Genomic DNA, 23,074 nt, shown 5'->3' with positions numbered 1-23,074 from the left:
TATAATGGAGAAGTAGAAGTTAGAAACTGCAAATTTTGCCGAACTGACATTGACAATATTACTCATCTGCTAACAAAATGTCCGGTATCCATAGAAATAATAAAACAAATATGCACTTATGCAAATCAAATATTCAACTACCCTTGCAAACCATCAGAAAATCTTATTCTATACAACACCCCGGAAGAAAAAGAAAAGGAAATGATCGGATTACGGAAACTGATAACAATAACAAAAATAGAATTAATAAAAGCAAAAAAAAATTGGATATAGAAAACAAGTACGTATGGAATAATAAAGAATTCTCCCGCAAACAACTGTGGGTGATAAAACACAAATTTGGAATCTTTATTAACAAACAAAAGCAAAAATACGACACTAACAAACTAAAAGAGATCTTACAGGTAAAGCAGGCTTAGACTAGACGATCCTTATTTCCACTTTTTAACTTTCAGCTGAAACAATTATTCACCAAGTCACCTGGTCGACTTTCCTACAATTTCTCATTTACAATATGACCCTATACAGATTAATAAATCCTAAATGCCTTTACCAATTATTGCCAATTGTTGTGTGCGTAAACCTTTCTATTTCGCATATCGCAATGATGAGATCATGACTCTAAATTGAGAACGCTAGGTTCTACATAGAACATATACTCTGAGCGAAAAAAAAAAAAAAAAAAAAAAAAAAAAAATCAACTTTATATAAATAAATGAGTTCTGGAACTAAAATTTTTGTTTGACTGTTTATCGCGCTACACCGCACAACGTAAGAGCTATCGGACTTTACCATTATTACATACCGTTATCACATTTGTTAGATTAACACATCGGCTACATTTGCAGCGAATTGGGTTCAAGGTGTTTTCTTTATACGAAGACTACTTTTTGAATTGAAGCACACAACTCAGACATTTTTAGGCATTCTATTTGAATAAGGTAAGAATCTGAGCTTTGGCTCAACTATATATAAATAAAAGAGTTCTGGACCTAAAATGCTTGTTTGATCATTTATCGCGCTACACCGCACAACGTAGAGCTATCGGACTTTACCATTATTACATACCGTTATCACATTTGTCAGATTAACACATCGGCTACATTTACAGCGAATTGGGTTAAAGGTGTTTTCTTTATACGAAGACTACTTTTTGAATTGAAGCACACAACTCAGACATTTTTAGGCATTCTATTTGAATAAGGTAAGAATCTGAGCTTTGGCTCAACTATATATAAATAAAAGAGTTCTGGACCTAAAATACTTGTTTGATGATTTATCGCGCTACACCGCACAACGTAAGAGCTATCGGACTTTACCATTATTACATACCGTTATCACATTTGTCAGATTAACACATCGGCTACATTTACAGCGAATTGGGTTAAAGGTGTTTTCTTTATACGAAGACTACTTTTTGAATTAAAGCACACAACTCAGACATTTTTAGGCATTTTATTTAAATAAGGTAAGAATCTGAGCTTAGGCTCAACTATATTTAAATAAAAAAGTTCTGGACCTAAAATACTTGTTTGATCATTTATCACGCAACACCGCACAACGTAAGAACTATCGGACTTTACCATTATTACATACCGTTATCACATTTGTCAGATTAACACATCGGCTTCATTTGCATCGAATTGGGTTCAAGGTGTTTTCTTTATACGAAGACTTCTTTTTGAATTAAAGCACCTAAGTCAGACATTTTAAGGTATTCTATTTGAATAAGGTAAGAATCTGAGCTTTGGCTAAACTATATATATATAAAAGAGTTCTGGAACTAAAATTTTTGTTTGACTATTTACCGCGCTACACCGCACAACGTAAGAGCTATCGGACTTTACCATTCTTACATACCGTTATCACATTTGTCAGATTAACACATCGGCTACATTTACAGCGAATTGGGTTCGAGGTGTTTTCTTTATACGAAGACTACTTTTTGAATTGAAGCACCCAACTCAGACATTTTAAGGCATTCTAGTTGAATAAGGTAAGAATCTGAGCTTTGGCTCAACTATATATAAATAAAAGAGTTCTGGACCTAAAATACTTGTTTGATCAATTATCGCGTTACACCGCACAACGTAAGAGCCATCGGACTTTACCATTATTACATACCGTTATCACAATTGTCAGATTAACACATCGGCTACATTTACACCGAATTGGGTTCAAGCTGTTTTCTTTATACGGAGACTTCTTTTTGAATTAAAGCACACAACTCAGACATTTTTAGGTATTCTATTTGAATAAGGTAAGAATCTGAGCTTAGGCTCAACTATATATAAATAAAAGAGTTCTGGACCTAAAATACTTGTTTGACTATTTATCGCGCTACACCGCACAACGTAAGAGCTATCGGACTTTACCATTATTACATACCGTTATCGCATATGTCAGATTAACACATCGGCTACATTTACAGCGAATTGGGTTAAAGGTGTTTTCTTTATACGAAGACTACTTTTTGAATTGAAGCACACAACTCAGACATTTTTAGGCATTCTATTTGAATAAGGTAAGAATCTGAGCTTTGGCTCAACTATATATAAATAAAAGAGTTCTGGACCTAAAATACTTGTTTGATCAATTATCGCCTTACACCGCACAACGTAAGAGCCATCGGACTTTACCATTATTACATACCGTTATCACAATTGTCAGATTAACACATCGGCTACATTTACACCGAATTGGGTTCAAAGTGTTTTCTTTATACGGAGACTTCTTTTTGAATTAAAGGACCTAAGTCAGATATTTTAAGGCATTCTATTTGAATAAGGTAAGCATCTGAGCTTTGGCTCAACTATATATAAATAAAAGAGTTCTGGACCTAAAATACTTGTTTGACCATTTATCGCGCTACACCGCACAACGTTAGAGCAATCGGACTTTACTATTATTACATACCGTTATCACATTTGTAAGATTAACACATCGGCTACATTTGCACAGAATTGGGTTCAAGGTGTTTTTTTTATACAAAGACCACTTTTTGAATTGAAGCACCCAACTCAGACATTTTAAGGCATTCTATTTGAATAAGGTAAGCATCTGCGCTTTGGCTCAACTATATATAAATAAAAGAGTTCTGGACCTAAAATACTTGTTTGACCATTTATCTAAAATACTTGTTTGACCATTTATCGCGCTACACCGCACAACGTAAGAGCTATCAGACTTCACCATTATTACATACCGTTATCACATTTGTCAGACTAACACATCGGCTACATTTGCACAGAATTGGTTTCAAGGTGTTTTTTTTATACAAAGACCACTTTTTGAATTGAAGCACCCAACTCAGACATTTTAAGGCATTCTATTTGAATAAGGTAAGCATCTGAGCTTTGGCTCAACTATATATAAATAAATGAGTCCTGGACCTAAAATACTTGTTTCACCATTTATCGCGCTACACCGCACAACGTAAGAGCTATCATACTTCACCATTATTACATACCGTTATCACATTTTGTCAGATTAACACATCGGCTACATTTACAGCGAATTGGGTTCAAGGTGTTTTCTTTTTACGAAGACTACTTTTTGAATTGAAGCACCCAACTCAGACATTTTAAGGCATTCTATTTGAATAAGGTAAGAATCTGAGCTTTGGCTCAACTATATATAAATAAAAGAGTTCTGGACCTAAAATACTTGTTTGACTATTTATCGCGCTACACCGCACAACGTAAGAGCTATCGGACTTTACCATTATTACATACCGTTATCACATTTGTCAGATTAACACATCGGCTACATTTGCAGCGAATTGGGTTCAAGGTGTTTTCTTTATACGAAGACTACTTTTTGAATTGAAGCACCCAACTCAGACATTTTAAGGCATTCTATTTGAATAAGGTAAGAATCTGAGCTTTGGCTCAACTATATATAAATAAAAGAGCTCTGGACCTAAAATACTTGTTTGATGATTAATCGCGCTACACCGCACAACGTAAGAGCTATCGGACTTTACCATTATTACATACCGTTATCACATTTGTCAGATTAACACATCGGCTACATTTACAGCGAATTGGGTTAAAGGTGTTTTCTTTATACGAAGACTACTTTTTGAATTGAAGCACACAACTCAGACATTTTTAGGCATTCTATTTGAATAAGGTAAGAATCTGAGCTTTGGCTCAACTATATATAATCAAAAGAGTTCTGGACCTGAAATACTTGTTTCATCTATTATCGCGCTACACCGCACAACGAAAGAGCTATCGGACTTTACCATTATTACATACCGTTATCACATTTGTCAGATTAACACATCGGCTACATTTGCACCGAATTGGGTTCAAGGTGTTTTCTTTATACGGAGACTTCTTTTTGAATTAAAGCACCTAAGTCAGACATTTTAAGGTATTCTATTTGAATAAGGTAAGAATCTGAGCTTTGGCTCAACTTTATATAAATAAATGAGTTCTGGAACTAAAATTTTTGTTTGACTGTTTATCGCGCTACACCGCACAACGTAAGAGCTATCGGACTTTACCATTATTACATACCGTTATCACATTTGTTAGATTAACACATCGGCTACATTTGCAGCGAATTGGGTTCAAGGTGTTTTCTTTATACGAAGACTACTTTTTGAATTGAAGCACACAACTCAGACATTTTTAGGCATTCTATTTGAATAAGGTAAGAATCTGAGCTTTGGCTCAACTATATATAAATAAAAGAGTTCTGGACCTAAAATGCTTGTTTGATCATTTATCGCGCTACACCGCACAACGTAGAGCTATCGGACTTTACCATTATTACATACCGTTATCACATTTGTCAGATTAACACATCGGCTACATTTACAGCGAATTGGGTTAAAGGTGTTTTCTTTATACGAAGACTACTTTTTGAATTGAAGCACACAACTCAGACATTTTTAGGCATTCTATTTGAATAAGGTAAGAATCTGAGCTTTGGCTCAACTATATATAAATAAAAGAGTTCTGGACCTAAAATACTTGTTTGATGATTTATCGCGCTACACCGCACAACGTAAGAGCTATCGGACTTTACCATTATTACATACCGTTATCACATTTGTCAGATTAACACATCGGCTACATTTACAGCGAATTGGGTTAAAGGTGTTTTCTTTATACGAAGACTACTTTTTGAATTAAAGCACACAACTCAGACATTTTTAGGCATTTTATTTAAATAAGGCAAGAATCTGAGCTTAGGCTCAACTATATTTAAATAAAAAAGTTCTGGACCTAAAATACTTGTTTGATCATTTATCACGCAACACCGCACAACGTAAGAACTATCGGACTTTACTATTATTACATACCGTTATCACATTTGTAAGATTAACACATCGGCTACATTTGCACAGAATTGGGTTCAAGGTGTTTTTTTTATACAAAGACCACTTTTTGAATTGAAGCACCCAACTCAGACATTTTAAGGCATTCTATTTGAATAAGGTAAGCATCTGAGCTTTGGCTCAACTATATATAAATAAAAGAGTTCTGGACCTAAAATACTTGTTTGACCATTTATCTAAAATACTTGTTTGACCATTTATCGCGCTACACCGCACAACGTAAGAGCTATCAGACTTCACCATTATTACATACCGTTATCACATTTGTCAGACTAACACATCGGCTACATTTGCACAGAATTGGTTTCAAGGTGTTTTTTTATACAAAGACCACTTTTTGAATTGAAGCACCCAACTCAGACATTTTAAGGCATTCTATTTGAATAAGGTAAGCATCTGAGCTTTGGCTCAACTATATATAAATAAATGAGTCCTGGACCTAAAATACTTGTTTCACCATTTATCGCGCTACACCGCACAACGTAAGAGCTATCAGACTTCACCATTATTACATACCGTTATCACATTTTGTCAGATTAACACATCGGCTACATTTACAGCGAATTGGGTTCAAGGTGTTTTCTTTATACGAAGACTACTTTTTGAATTGAAGCACCCAACTCAGACATTTTAAGGCATTCTATTTGAATAAGGTAAGAATCTGAGCTTTGGCTCAACTATATATAAATAAAAGAGCTCTGGACCTAAAATACTTGTTTGATGATTAATCGCGCTACACCGCACAACGTAAGAGCTATCGGACTTTACCATTATTACATACCGTTATCACATTTGTCAGATTAACACATCGGCTACATTTACAGCGAATTGGGTTAAAGGTGTTTTCTTTATACGAAGACTACTTTTTGAATTGAAGCACACAACTCAGACATTTTTAGGCATTCTATTTGAATAAGGTAAGAATCTGAGCTTTGGCTCAACTATATATAATCAAAAGAGTTCTGGACCTGAAATACTTGTTTCATCTATTATCGCGCTACACCGCACAACGAAAGAGCTATCGGACTTTACCATTATTACATACCGTTATCACATTTGTCAGATTAACACATCGGCTACATTTGCACCGAATTGGGTTCAAGGTGTTTTCTTTATACGGAGACTTCTTTTTGAATTAAAGCACCTAAGTCAGACATTTTAAGGTATTCTATTTGAATAAGGTAAGAATCTGAGCTTTGGCTCAACTTTATATAAATAAATGAGTTCTGGAACTAAAATTTTTGTTTGACTGTTTATCGCGCTACACCGCACAACGTAAGAGCTATCGGACTTTACCATTATTACATACCGTTATCACATTTGTTAGATTAACACATCGGCTACATTTGCAGCGAATTGGGTTCAAGGTGTTTTCTTTATACGAAGACTACTTTTTGAATTGAAGCACACAACTCAGACATTTTTAGGCATTCTATTTGAATAAGGTAAGAATCTGAGCTTTGGCTCAACTATATATAAATAAAAGAGTTCTGGACCTAAAATGCTTGTTTGATCATTTATCGCGCTACACCGCACAACGTAGAGCTATCGGACTTTACCATTATTACATACCGTTATCACATTTGTCAGATTAACACATCGGCTACATTTACAGCGAATTGGGTTAAAGGTGTTTTCTTTATACGAAGACTACTTTTTGAATTGAAGCACACAACTCAGACATTTTTAGGCATTCTATTTGAATAAGGTAAGAATCTGAGCTTTGGCTCAACTATATATAAATAAAAGAGTTCTGGACCTAAAATACTTGTTTGATGATTTATCGCGCTACACCGCACAACGTAGAACTATCGGACTTTACCATTATTACATACCGTTATCACATTTGTCAGATTAACACATCGGCTTCATTTGCATCGAATTGGGTTCAAGGTGTTTTCTTTATACGAAGACTTCTTTTTGAATTAAAGCACCTAAGTCAGACATTTTAAGGTATTCTATTTGAATAAGGTAAGAATCTGAGCTTTGGCTAAACTATATATATATAAAAGAGTTCTCGAACTAAAATTTTTGTTTGACTATTTACCGCGCTACACCGCACAACGTAAGAGCTATCGGACTTTACCATTCTTACATACCGTTATCACATTTGTCAGATTAACACATCGGCTACATTTGCAGCGAATTGGGTTCGAGGTGTTTTCTTTATACGAAGACTACTTTTTGAATTGAAGCACCCAACTCAGACATTTTAAGGCATTCTAGTTGAATAAGGTAAGAATCTGAGCTTTGGCTCAACTATATATAAATAAAAGAGTTCTGGACCTAAAATACTTGTTTGATCTATTATCGCGCTACACCGCACAACGAAAGAGCTATCGGACTTTACCATTATTACATACCGTTATCACATTTGTCAGATTAACACATCGGCTACATTTGCACCGAATTGGGTTCAAGGTGTTTTCTTTATACGGAGACTTCTTTTTGAATTAAAGCACCTAAGTCAGACATTTTAAGGTATTCTATTTGAATAAGGTAAGAATCTGAGCTTTGGCTCAACTTTATATAAATAAATGAGTTCTGGAACTAAAATTTTTGTTTGACTGTTTATCGCGCTACACCGCACAACGTAAGAGCTATCGGACTTTACCATTATTACATACCGTTATCACATTTGTTAGATTAACACATCGGCTACATTTGCAGCGAATTGGGTTCAAGGTGTTTTCTTTATACGAAGACTACTTTTTGAATTGAAGCACACAACTCAGACATTTTTAGGCATTCTATTTGAATAAGGTAAGAATCTGAGCTTTGGCTCAACTATATATAAATAAAAGAGTTCTGGACCTAAAATGCTTGTTTGATCATTTATCGCGCTACACCGCACAACGTAGAGCTATCGGACTTTACCATTATTACATACCGTTATCACATTTGTCAGATTAACACATCGGCTACATTTACAGCGAATTGGGTTAAAGGTGTTTTCTTTATACGAAGACTACTTTTTGAATTGAAGCACACAACTCAGACATTTTTAGGCATTCTATTTGAATAAGGTAAGAATCTGAGCTTTGGCTCAACTATATATAAATAAAAGAGTTCTGGACCTAAAATACTTGTTTGATGATTTATCGCGCTACACCGCACAACGTAAGAGCTATCGGACTTTACCATTATTACATACCGTTATCACATTTGTCAGATTAACACATCGGCTACATTTACAGCGAATTGGGTTAAAGGTGTTTTCTTTATACGAAGACTACTTTTTGAATTAAAGCACACAACTCAGACATTTTTAGGCATTTTATTTAAATAAGGTAAGAATCTGAGCTTAGGCTCAACTATATTTAAATAAAAAAGTTCTGGACCTAAAATACTTGTTTGATCATTTATCACGCAACACCGCACAACGTAAGAACTATCGGACTTTACCATTATTACATACCGTTATCACATTTGTCAGATTAACACATCGGCTTCATTTGCATCGAATTGGGTTCAAGGTGTTTTCTTTATACGAAGACTTCTTTTTGAATTAAAGCACCTAAGTCAGACATTTTAAGGTATTCTATTTGAATAAGGTAAGAATCTGAGCTTTGGCTAAACTATATATATATAAAAGAGTTCTGGAACTAAAATTTTTGTTTGACTATTTACCGCGCTACACCGCACAACGTAAGAGCTATCGGACTTTACCATTCTTACATACCGTTATCACATTTGTCAGATTAACACATCGGCTACATTTGCAGCGAATTGGGTTCGAGGTGTTTTCTTTATACGAAGACTACTTTTTGAATTGAAGCACCCAACTCAGACATTTTAAGGCATTCTAGTTGAATAAGGTAAGAATCTGAGCTTTGGCTCAACTATATATAAATAAAAGAGTTCTGGACCTAAAATACTTGTTTGATCAATTATCGCGTTACACCGCACAACGTAAGAGCCATCGGACTTTACCATTATTACATACCGTTATCACAATTGTCAGATTAACACATCGGCTACATTTACACCGAATTGGGTTCAAGCTGTTTTCTTTATACGGAGACTTCTTTTTGAATTAAAGCACACAACTCAGACATTTTTAGGTATTCTATTTGAATAAGGTAAGAATCTGAGCTTAGGCTCAACTATATATAAATAAAAGAGTTCTGGACCTAAAATACTTGTTTGACTATTTATCGCGCTACACCGCACAACGTAAGAGCTATCGGACTTTACCATTATTACATACCGTTATCGCATATGTCAGATTAACACATCGGCTACATTTACAGCGAATTGGGTTAAAGGTGTTTTCTTTATACGAAGACTACTTTTTGAATTGAAGCACACAACTCAGACATTTTTAGGCATTCTATTTGAATAAGGTAAGAATCTGAGCTTTGGCTCAACTATATATAAATAAAAGAGTTCTGGACCTAAAATACTTGTTTGATCAATTATCGCCTTACACCGCACAACGTAAGAGCCATCGGACTTTACCATTATTACATACCGTTATCACAATTGTCAGATTAACACATCGGCTACATTTACACCGAATTGGGTTCAAGCTGTTTTCTTTATACGGAGACTTCTTTTTGAATTAAAGGACCTAAGTCAGATATTTTAAGGCATTCTATTTGAATAAGGTAAGCATCTGAGCTTTGGCTCAACTATATATAAATAAAAGAGTTCTGGACCTAAAATACTTGTTTGACCATTTATCGCGCTACACCGCACAACGTAAGAGCTATCGGACTTCACCATTATTACATACCGTTATCACATTTGTCAGACTAACACATCGGCTACATTTGCACCGAATTGGGTTCAAAGTGTTTTCTTTATACGGAGACTACTTTTCGAATTAAAGGACCTAAGTCAGATATTTTAAGGCATTCTATTTGAATAAGGTAAGCATCTGAGCTTTGGCTCAACTATATATAAATAAAAGAGTTCTGGACCTAAAATACTTGTTTGACCATTTATCGCGCTACACCGCACAACGTTAGAGCAATCGGACTTTACTATTATTACATACCGTTATCACATTTGTAAGATTAACACATCGGCTACATTTGCACAGAATTGGGTTCAAGGTGTTTTTTTTATACAAAGACCACTTTTTGAATTGAAGCACCCAACTCAGACATTTTAAGGCATTCTATTTGAATAAGGTAAGCATCTGAGCTTTGGCTCAACTATATATAAATAAAAGAGTTCTGGACCTAAAATACTTGTTTGACCATTTATCTAAAATACTTGTTTGACCATTTATCGCGCTACACCGCACAACGTAAGAGCTATCAGACTTCACCATTATTACATACCGTTATCACATTTGTCAGACTAACACATCGGCTACATTTGCACAGAATTGGTTTCAAGGTGTTTTTTTATACAAAGACCACTTTTTGAATTGAAGCACCCAACTCAGACATTTTAAGGCATTCTATTTGAATAAGGTAAGCATCTGAGCTTTGGCTCAACTATATATAAATAAATGAGTCCTGGACCTAAAATACTTGTTTCACCATTTATCGCGCTACACCGCACAACGTAAGAGCTATCAGACTTCACCATTATTACATACCGTTATCACATTTTGTCAGATTAACACATCGGCTACATTTACAGCGAATTGGGTTCAAGGTGTTTTCTTTTTACGAAGACTACTTTTTGAATTGAAGCACCCAACTCAGACATTTTAAGGCATTCTATTTGAATAAGGTAAGAATCTGAGCTTTGGCTCAACTATATATAAATAAAAGAGTTCTGGACCTAAAATACTTGTTTGACTATTTATCGCGCTACACCGCACAACGTAAGAGCTATCGGACTTTACCATTATTACATACCGTTATCACATTTGTCAGATTAACACATCGGCTACATTTGCAGCGAATTGGGTTCAAGGTGTTTTCTTTATACGAAGACTACTTTTTGAATTGAAGCACCCAACTCAGACATTTTAAGGCATTCTATTTGAATAAGGTAAGAATCTGAGCTTTGGCTCAACTATATATAAATAAAAGAGCTCTGGACCTAAAATACTTGTTTGATGATTAATCGCGCTACACCGCACAACGTAAGAGCTATCGGACTTTACCATTATTACATACCGTTATCACATTTGTCAGATTAACACATCGGCTACATTTACAGCGAATTGGGTTAAAGGTGTTTTCTTTATACGAAGACTACTTTTTGAATTGAAGCACACAACTCAGACATTTTTAGGCATTCTATTTGAATAAGGTAAGAATCTGAGCTTTGGCTCAACTATATATAATCAAAAGAGTTCTGGACCTGAAATACTTGTTTCATCTATTATCGCGCTACACCGCACAACGAAAGAGCTATCGGACTTTACCATTATTACATACCGTTATCACATTTGTCAGATTAACACATCGGCTACATTTGCACCGAATTGGGTTCAAGGTGTTTTCTTTATACGGAGACTTCTTTTTGAATTAAAGCACCTAAGTCAGACATTTTAAGGTATTCTATTTGAATAAGGTAAGAATCTGAGCTTTGGCTCAACTTTATATAAATAAATGAGTTCTGGAACTAAAATTTTTGTTTGACTGTTTATCGCGCTACACCGCACAACGTAAGAGCTATCGGACTTTACCATTATTACATACCGTTATCACATTTGTTAGATTAACACATCGGCTACATTTGCAGCGAATTGGGTTCAAGGTGTTTTCTTTATACGAAGACTACTTTTTGAATTGAAGCACACAACTCAGACATTTTTAGGCATTCTATTTGAATAAGGTAAGAATCTGAGCTTTGGCTCAACTATATATAAATAAAAGAGTTCTGGACCTAAAATGCTTGTTTGATCATTTATCGCGCTACACCGCACAACGTAGAGCTATCGGACTTTACCATTATTACATACCGTTATCACATTTTGTCAGATTAACACATCGGCTACATTTACAGCGAATTGGGTTCAAGGTGTTTTCTTTTTACGAAGACTACTTTTTGAATTGAAGCACCAACTCAGACATTTTAAGGCATTCTATTTGAATAAGGTAAGAATCTGAGCTTTGGCTCAACTATATATAAATAAAAGAGTTCTGGACCTAAAATACTTGTTTGACTATTTATCGCGCTACACCGCACAACGTAAGAGCTATCGGACTTTACCATTATTACATACCGTTATCACATTTGTCAGATTAACACATCGGCTACATTTGCAGCGAATTGGGTTCAAGGTGTTTTCTTTATACGAAGACTACTTTTTGAATTGAAGCACCCAACTCAGACATTTTAAGGCATTCTATTTGAATAAGGTAAGAATCTGAGCTTTGGCTCAACTATATATAAATAAAAGAGCTCTGGACCTAAAATACTTGTTTGATGATTAATCGCGCTACACCGCACAACGTAAGAGCTATCGGACTTTACCATTATTACATACCGTTATCACATTTGTCAGATTAACACATCGGCTACATTTACAGCGAATTGGGTAAAAGGTGTTTTCTTTATACGAAGACTACTTTTTGAATTGAAGCACACAACTCAGACATTTTTAGGCATTCTATTTGAATAAGGTAAGAATCTGAGCTTTGGCTCAACTATATATAATCAAAAGAGTTCTGGACCTGAAATACTTGTTTCATCTATTATCGCGCTACACCGCACAACGAAAGAGCTATCGGACTTTACCATTATTACATACCGTTATCACATTTGTCAGATTAACACATCGGCTACATTTGCACCGAATTGGGTTCAAGGTGTTTTCTTTATACGAGACTTCTTTTTGAATTAAAGCACCTAAGTCAGACATTTTAAGGTATTCTATTTGAATAAGGTAAGAATCTGAGCTTTGGCTCAACTTTATATAAATAAATGAGTTCTGGAACTAAAATTTTTGTTTGACTGTTTATCGCGCTACACCGCACAACGTAAGAGCTATCGGACTTTACCATTATTACATACCGTTATCACATTTGTTAGATTAACACATCGGCTACATTTGCAGCGAATTGGGTTCAAGGTGTTTTCTTTATACGAAGACTACTTTTTGAATTGAAGCACACAACTCAGACATTTTTAGGCATTCTATTTGAATAAGGTAAGAATCTGAGCTTTGGCTCAACTATATATAAATAAAAGAGTTCTGGACCTAAAATGCTTGTTTGATCATTTATCGCGCTACACCGCACAACGTAGAGCTATCGGACTTTACCATTATTACATACCGTTATCACATTTGTCAGATTAACACATCGGCTACATTTACAGCGAATTGGGTTAAAGGTGTTTTCTTTATACGAAGACTACTTTTTGAATTGAAGCACACAACTCAGACATTTTTAGGCATTCTATTTGAATAAGGTAAGAATCTGAGCTTTGGCTCAACTATATATAAATAAAAGAGTTCTGGACCTAAAATACTTGTTTGATCAATTATCGCCTTACACCGCACAACGTAAGAGCCATCGGACTTTACCATTATTACATACCGTTATCACAATTGTCAGATTAACACATCGGCTACATTTACACCGAATTGGGTTCAAGCTGTTTTCTTTATACGGAGACTTCTTTTTGAATTAAAGGACCTAAGTCAGATATTTTAAGGCATTCTATTTGAATAAGGTAAGCATCTGAGCTTTGGCTCAACTATATATAAATAAAAGAGTTCTGGACCTAAAATACTTGTTTGACCATTTATCGCGCTACACCGCACAACGTAAGAGCTATCGGACTTCACCATTATTACATACCGTTATCACATTTGTCAGACTAACACATCGGCTACATTTGCACCGAATTGGGTTCAAAGTGTTTTCTTTATACGGAGACTACTTTTCGAATTAAAGGACCTAAGTCAGATATTTTAAGGCATTCTATTTGAATAAGGTAAGCATCTGAGCTTTGGCTCAACTATATATAAATAAAAGAGTTCTGGACCTAAAATACTTGTTTGACCATTTATCGCGCTACACCGCACAACGTTAGAGCAATCGGACTTTACTATTATTACATACCGTTATCACATTTGTAAGATTAACACATCGGCTACATTTGCACAGAATTGGGTTCAAGGTGTTTTTTTTATACAAAGACCACTTTTTGAATTGAAGCACCCAACTCAGACATTTTAAGGCATTCTATTTGAATAAGGTAAGCATCTGCGCTTTGGCTCAACTATATATAAATAAAAGAGTTCTGGACCTAAAATACTTGTTTGACCATTTATCTAAAATACTTGTTTGACCATTTATCGCGCTACACCGCACAACGTAAGAGCTATCAGACTTCACCATTATTACATACCGTTATCACATTTGTCAGACTAACACATCGGCTACATTTGCACAGAATTGGTTTCAAGGTGTTTTTTTTATACAAAGACCACTTTTTGAATTGAAGCACCCAACTCAGACATTTTAAGGCATTCTATTTGAATAAGGTAAGCATCTGAGCTTTGGCTCAACTATATATAAATAAATGAGTCCTGGACCTAAAATACTTGTTTCACCATTTATCGCGCTACACCGCACAACGTAAGAGCTATCAGACTTCACCATTATTACATACCGTTATCACATTTTGTCAGATTAACACATCGGCTACATTTACAGCGAATTGGGTTCAAGGTGTTTTCTTTTTACGAAGACTACTTTTTGAATTGAAGCACCCAACTCAGACATTTTAAGGCATTCTATTTGAATAAGGTAAGAATCTGAGCTTTGGCTCAACTATATATAAATAAAAGAGTTCTGGACCTAAAATACTTGTTTGATCAATTATCGCGTTACACCGCACAACGTAAGAGCCATCGGACTTTACCATTATTACATACCGTTATCACAATTGTCAGATTAACACATCGGCTACATTTACACCGAATTGGGTTCAAGCTGTTTTCTTTATACGGAGACTTCTTTTTGAATTAAAGCACACAACTCAGACATTTTTAGGTATTCTATTTGAATAAGGTAAGAATCTGAGCTTAGGCTCAACTATATATAAATAAAAGAGTTCTGGACCTAAAATACTTGTTTGACTATTTATCGCCCTACACCGCACAACGTAAGAGCTATCGGACTTTACCATTATTACATACCGTTATCGCATATGTCAGATTAACACATCGGCTACATTTACAGCGAATTGGGTTAAAGGTGTTTTCTTTATACGAAGACTACTTTTTGAATTGAAGCACACAACTCAGACATTTTTAGGCATTCTATTTGAATAAGGTAAGAATCTGAGCTTTGGCTCAACTATATATAAATAAAAGAGTTCTGGACCTAAAATACTTGTTTGATCAATTATCGCCTTACACCGCACAACGTAAGAGCCATCGGACTTTACCATTATTACATACCGTTATCACAATTGTCAGACTAACACATCGGCTACATTTGCACAGAATTGGTTTCAAGGTGTTTTTTTTATACAAAGACCACTTTTTGAATTGAAGCACCCAACTCAGACATTTTAAGGCATTCTATTTGAATAAGGTAAGCATCTGAGCTTTGGCTCAACTATATATAAATAAATGAGTCCTGGACCTAAAATACTTGTTTCACCATTTATCGCGCTACACCGCACAACGTAAGAGCTATCAGACTTCACCATTATTACATACCGTTATCACATTTTGTCAGATTAACACATCGGCTACATTTACAGCGAATTGGGTTCAAGGTGTTTTCTTTTTACGAAGACTACTTTTTGAATTGAAGCACCCAACTCAGACATTTTAAGGCATTCTATTTGAATAAGGTAAGAATCTGAGCTTTGGCTCAACTATATATAAATAAAAGAGTTCTGGACCTAAAATACTTGTTTGACTATTTATCGCGCTACACCGCACAACGTAAGAGCTATCGGACTTTACCATTATTACATACCGTTATCACATTTGTCAGATTAACACATCGGCTACATTTGCAGCGAATTGGGTTCAAGGTGTTTTCTTTATACAAAGACTACTTTTTGAATTGAAGCACCCAACTCAGACATTTTAAGGCATTCTATTTGAATAAGGTAAGAATCTGAGCTTTGGCTCAACTATATATAAATAAAAGAGCTCTGGACCTAAAATACTTGTTTGATGATTAATCGCGCTACACCGCACAACGTAAGAGCTATCGGACTTTACCATTATTACATACCGTTATCACATTTGTCAGATTAACACATCGGCTACATTTACAGCGAATTGGGTTAAAGGTGTTTTCTTTATACGAAGACTACTTTTTGAATTGAAGCACACAACTCAGACATTTTTAGGCATTCTATTTGAATAAGGTAAGAATCTGAGCTTTGGCTCAACTATATATAATCAAAAGAGTTCTGGACCTGAAATACTTGTTTCATCTATTATCGCGCTACACCGCACAACGAAAGAGCTATCGGACTTTACCATTATTACATACCGTTATCACATTTGTCAGATTAACACATCGGCTACATTTGCACCGAATTGGGTTCAAGGTGTTTTCTTTATACGGAGACTTCTTTTTGAATTAAAGCACCTAAGTCAGACATTTTAAGGTATTCTATTTGAATAAGGTAAGAATCTGAGCTTTGGCTCAACTTTATATAAATAAATGAGTTCTGGAACTAAAATTTTTGTTTGACTGTTTATCGCGCTACACCGCACAACGTAAGAGCTATCGGACTTTACCATTATTACATACCGTTATCACATTTGTTAGATTAACACATCGGCTACATTTGCAGCGAATTGGGTTCAAGGTGTTTTCTTTATACGAAGACTACTTTTTGAATTGAAGCACACAACTCAGACATTTTTAGGCATTCTATTTGAATAAGGTAAGAATCTGAGCTTTGGCTCAACTATATATAAATAAAAGAGTTCTGGACCTAAAATGCTTGTTTGATCATTTATCGCGCTACACCGCACAACGTAGAGCTATCGGACTTTACCATTATTACATACCGTTATCACATTTTGTCAGATTAACACATCGGCTACATTTACAGCGAATTGGGTTCAAGGTGTTTTCTTTTTACGAAGACTACTTTTTGAATTGAAGCACCCAACTCAGACATTTTAAGGCATTCTATTTGAATAAGGTAAGAATCTGAGCTTTGGCTCAACTATATATAAATAAAAGAGTTCTGGACCTAAAATACTTGTTTGACTATTTATCGCGCTACACCGCACAACGTAAGAGCTATCGGACTTTACCATTATTACATACCGTTATCACATTTGTCAGATTAACACATCGGCTACATTTGCAGCGAATTGGGTTCAAGGTGTTTTCTTTATACGAAGACTACTTTTTGAATTGAAGCACCCAACTCAGACATTTTAAGGCATTCTATTTGAATAAGGTAAGAATCTGAGCTTTGGCTCAACTATATATAAATAAAAGAGCTCTGGACCTAAAATACTTGTTTGATGATTAATCGCGCTACACCGCACAACGTAAGAGCTATCGGACTTTACCATTATTACATACCGTTATCACATTTGTCAGATTAACACATCGGCTACATTTACAGCGAATTGGGTAAAAGGTGTTTTCTTTATACGAAGACTACTTTTTGAATTGAAGCACACAACTCAGACATTTTTAGGCATTCTATTTGAATAAGGTAAGAATCTGAGCTTTGGCTCAACTATATATAATCAAAAGAGTTCTGGACCTGAAATACTTGTTTCATCTATTATCGCGCTACACCGCACAACGAAAGAGCTATCGGACTTTACCATTATTACATACCGTTATCACATTTGTCAGATTAACACATCGGCTACATTTGCACCGAATTGGGTTCAAGGTGTTTTCTTTATACGGAGACTTCTTTTTGAATTAAAGCACCTAAGTCAGACATTTTAAGGTATTCTATTTGAATAAGGTAAGAATCTGAGCTTTGGCTCAACTTTATATAAATAAATGAGTTCTGGAACTAAAATTTTTGTTTGACTGTTTATCGCGCTACACCGCACAACGTAAGAGCTATCGGACTTTACCATTATTACATACCGTTATCACATTTGTTAGATTAACACATCGGCTACATTTGCAGCGAATTGGGTTCAAGGTGTTTTCTTTATACGAAGACTACTTTTTGAATTGAAGCACACAACTCAGACATTTTTAGGCATTCTATTTGAATAAGGTAAGAATCTGAGCTTTGGCTCAACTATATATAAATAAAAGAGTTCTGGACCTAAAATGCTTGTTTGATCATTTATCGCGCTACACCGCACAACGTAGAGCTATCGGACTTTACCATTATTACATACCGTTATCACATTTGTCAGATTAACACATCGGCTACATTTACAGCGAATTGGGTTAAAGGTGTTTTCTTTATACGAAGACTACTTTTTGAATTGAAGCACACAACTCAGACATTTTTAGGCATTCTATTTGAATAAGGTAAGAATCTGAGCTTTGGCTCAACTATATATAAATAAAAGAGTTCTGGACCTAAAATACTTGTTTGATCAATTATCGCCTTACACCGCACAACGTAAGAGCCATCGGACTTTACCATTATTACATACCGTTATCACAATTGTCAGATTAACACATCGGCTACATTTACACCGAATTGGGTTCAAGCTGTTTTCTTTATACGGAGACTTCTTTTTGAATTAAAGGACCTAAGTCAGATATTTTAAGGCATTCTATTTGAATAAGGTAAGCATCTGAGCTTTGGCTCAACTATATATAAATAAAAGAGTTCTGGACCTAAAATACTTGTTTGACCATTTATCGCGCTACACCGCACAACGTAAGAGCTATCGGACTTCACCATTATTACATACCGTTATCACATTTGTCAGACTAACACATCGGCTACATTTGCACCGAATTGGGTTCAAAGTGTTTTCTTTATACGGAGACTACTTTTCGAATTAAAGGACCTAAGTCAGATATTTTAAGGCATTCTATTTGAATAAGGTAAGCATCTGAGCTTTGGCTCAACTATATATAAATAAAAGAGTTCTGGACCTAAAATACTTGTTTGACCATTTATCGCGCTACACCGCACAACGTTAGAGCAATCGGACTTTACTATTATTACATACCGTTATCACATTTGTAAGATTAACACATCGGCTACATTTGCACAGAATTGGGTTCAAGGTGTTTTTTTTATACAAAGACCACTTTTTGAATTGAAGCACCCAACTCAGACATTTTAAGGCATTCTATTTGAATAAGGTAAGCATCTGCGCTTTGGCTCAACTATATATAAATAAAAGAGTTCTGGACCTAAAATACTTGTTTGACCATTTATCTAAAATACTTGTTTGACCATTTATCGCGCTACACCGCACAACGTAAGAGCTATCAGACTTCACCATTATTACATACCGTTATCACATTTGTCAGACTAACACATCGGCTACATTTGCACAGAATTGGTTTCAAGGTGTTTTTTTTATACAAAGACCACTTTTTGAATTGAAGCACCCAACTCAGACATTTTAAGGCATTCTATTTGAATAAGGTAAGCATCTGAGCTTTGGCTCAACTATATATAAATAAATGAGTCCTGGACCTAAAATACTTGTTTCACCATTTATCGCGCTACACCGCACAACGTAAGAGCTATCAGACTTCACCATTATTACATACCGTTATCACATTTTGTCAGATTAACACATCGGCTACATTTACAGCGAATTGGGTTCAAGGTGTTTTCTTTTTACGAAGACTACTTTTTGAATTGAAGCACCCAACTCAGACATTTTAAGGCATTCTATTTGAATAAGGTAAGAATCTGAGCTTTGGCTCAACTATATATAAATAAAAGAGTTCTGGACCTAAAATACTTGTTTGACTATTTATCGCGCTACACCGCACAACGTAAGAGCTATCGGACTTTACCATTATTACATACCGTTATCACATTTGTCAGATTAACACATCGGCTACATTTGCAGCGAATTGGGTTCAAGGTGTTTTCTTTATACGAAGACTACTTTTTGAATTGAAGCACCCAACTCAGACATTTTAAGGCATTCTATTTGAATAAGGTAAGAATCTGAGCTTTGGCTCAACTATATATAAATAAAAGAGCTCTGGACCTAAAATACTTGTTTGATGATTAATCGCGCTACACCGCACAACGTAAGAGCTATCGGACTTTACCATTATTACATACCGTTATCACATTTGTCAGATTAACACATCGGCTACATTTACAGCGAATTGGGTTAAAGGTGTTTTCTTTATACGAAGACTACTTTTTGAATTGAAGCACACAACTCAGACATTTTTAGGCATTCTATTTGAATAAGGTAAGAATCTGAGCTTTGGCTCAACTATATATAATCAAAAGAGTTCTGGACCTGAAATACTTGTTTCATCTATTATCGCGCTACACCGCACAACGAAAGAGCTATCGGACTTTACCATTATTACATACCGTTATCACATTTGTCAGATTAACACATCGGCTACATTTGCACCGAATTGGGTTCAAGGTGTTTTCTTTATACGGAGACTTCTTTTTGAATTAAAGCACCTAAGTCAGACATTTTAAGGTATTCTATTTGAATAAGGTAAGAATCTGAGCTTTGGCTCAACTTTATATAAATAAATGAGTTCTGGAACTAAAATTTTTGTTTGACTGTTTATCGCGCTACACCGCACAACGTAAGAGCTATCGGACTTTACCATTATTACATACCGTTATCACATTTGTTAGATTAACACATCGGCTACATTTGCAGCGAATTGGGTTCAAGGTGTTTTCTTTATACGAAGACTACTTTTTGAATTGAAGCACACAACTCAGACATTTTTAGGCATTCTATTTGAATAAGGTAAGAATCTGAGCTTTGGCTCAACTATATATAAATAAAAGAGTTCTGGACCTAAAATGCTTGTTTGATCATTTATCGCGCTACACCGCACAACGTAGAGCTATCGGACTTTACCATTATTACATACCGTTATCACATTTGTCAGATTAACACATCGGCTACATTTACAGCGAATTGGGTTAAAGGTGTTTTCTTTATACGAAGACTACTTTTTGAATTGAAGCACACAACTCAGACATTTTTAGGCATTCTATTTGAATAAGGTAAGAATCTGAGCTTTGGCTCAACTATATATAAATAAAAGAGTTCTGGACCTAAAATACTTGTTTGATGATTTATCGCGCTACACCGCACAACGTAAGAGCTATCGGACTTTACCATTATTACATACCGTTATCACATTTGTCAGATTAACACATCGGCTACATTTACAGCGAATTGGGTTAAAGGTGTTTTCTTTATACGAAGACTACTTTTTGAATTAAAGCACACAACTCAGACATTTTTAGGCATTTTATTTAAATAAGGTAAGAATCTGAGCTTAGGCTCAACTATATTTAAATAAAAAAGTTCTGGACCTAAAATACTTGTTTGATCATTTATCACGCAACACCGCACAACGTAAGAACTATCGGACTTTACTATTATTACATACCGTTATCACATTTGTAAGATTAACACATCGGCTACATTTGCACAGAATTGGGTTCAAGGTGTTTTTTTTATACAAAGACCACTTTTTGAATTGAAGCACCCAACTCAGACATTTTAAGGCTTTCTATTTGAATAAGGTAAGCATCTGAGCTTTGGCTCAACTATATATAAATAAAAGAGTTCTGGACCTAAAATACTTGTTTGACCATTTATCTAAAATACTTGTTTGACCATTTATCGCGCTACACCGCACAACGTAAGAGCTATCAGACTTCACCATTATTACATACCGTTATCACATTTGTCAGACTAACACATCGGCTACATTTGCACAGAATTGGTTTCAAGGTGTTTTTTTTATACAAAGACCACTTTTTGAATTGAAGCACCCAACTCAGACATTTTAAGGCATTCTATTTGAATAAGGTAAGCATCTGAGCTTTGGCTCAACTATATATAAATAAATGAGTCCTGGACCTAAAATACTTGTTTCACCATTTATCGCGCTACACCGCACAACGTAAGAGCTATCAGACTTCACCATTATTACATACCGTTATCACATTTTGTCAGATTAACACATCGGCTACATTTACAGCGAATTGGGTTCAAGGTGTTTTCTTTTTACGAAGACTACTTTTTGAATTGAAGCACCCAACTCAGACATTTTAAGGCATTCTATTTGAATAAGGTAAGAATCTAAGCTTTGGCTCAACTATATATAAATAAAAGAGTTCTGGACCTAAAATACTTGTTTGACTATTTATCGCGCTACACCGCACAACGTAAGAGCTATCGGACTTTACCATTATTACATACCGTTATCACATTTGTCAGATTAACACATCGGCTACATTTGCAGCGAATTGGGTTCAAGGTGTTTTCTTTATACGAAGACTACTTTTTGAATTGAAGCACCCAACTCAGACATTTTAAGGCATTCTATTTGAATAAGGTAAGAATCTGAGCTTTGGCTCAACTATATATAAATAAAAGAGCTCTGGACCTAAAATACTTGTTTGATGATTAATCGCGCTACACCGCACAACGTAAGAGCTATCGGACTTTACCATTATTACATACCGTTATCACATTTGTCAGATTAACACATCGGCTACATTTACAGCGAATTGGGTTAAAGGTGTTTTCTTTATACGAAGACTACTTTTTGAATTGAAGCACACAACTCAGACATTTTTAGGCATTCTATTTGAATAAGGTAAGAATCTGAGCTTTGGCTCAACTATATATAATCAAAAGAGTTCTGGACCTGAAATACTTGTTTCATCTATTAT

This window comes from Ciona robusta, chromosome 8, assembly GCF_009617815.1.
Source record: "Ciona robusta chromosome 8, ASM961781v2".
In the NCBI taxonomy this organism is placed as follows: domain Eukaryota; kingdom Metazoa; phylum Chordata; class Ascidiacea; order Phlebobranchia; family Cionidae; genus Ciona; species Ciona robusta.
The sequence above is the reverse complement of the archived record's forward strand: the minus strand, read 5'-3'. Positions refer to the sequence as shown.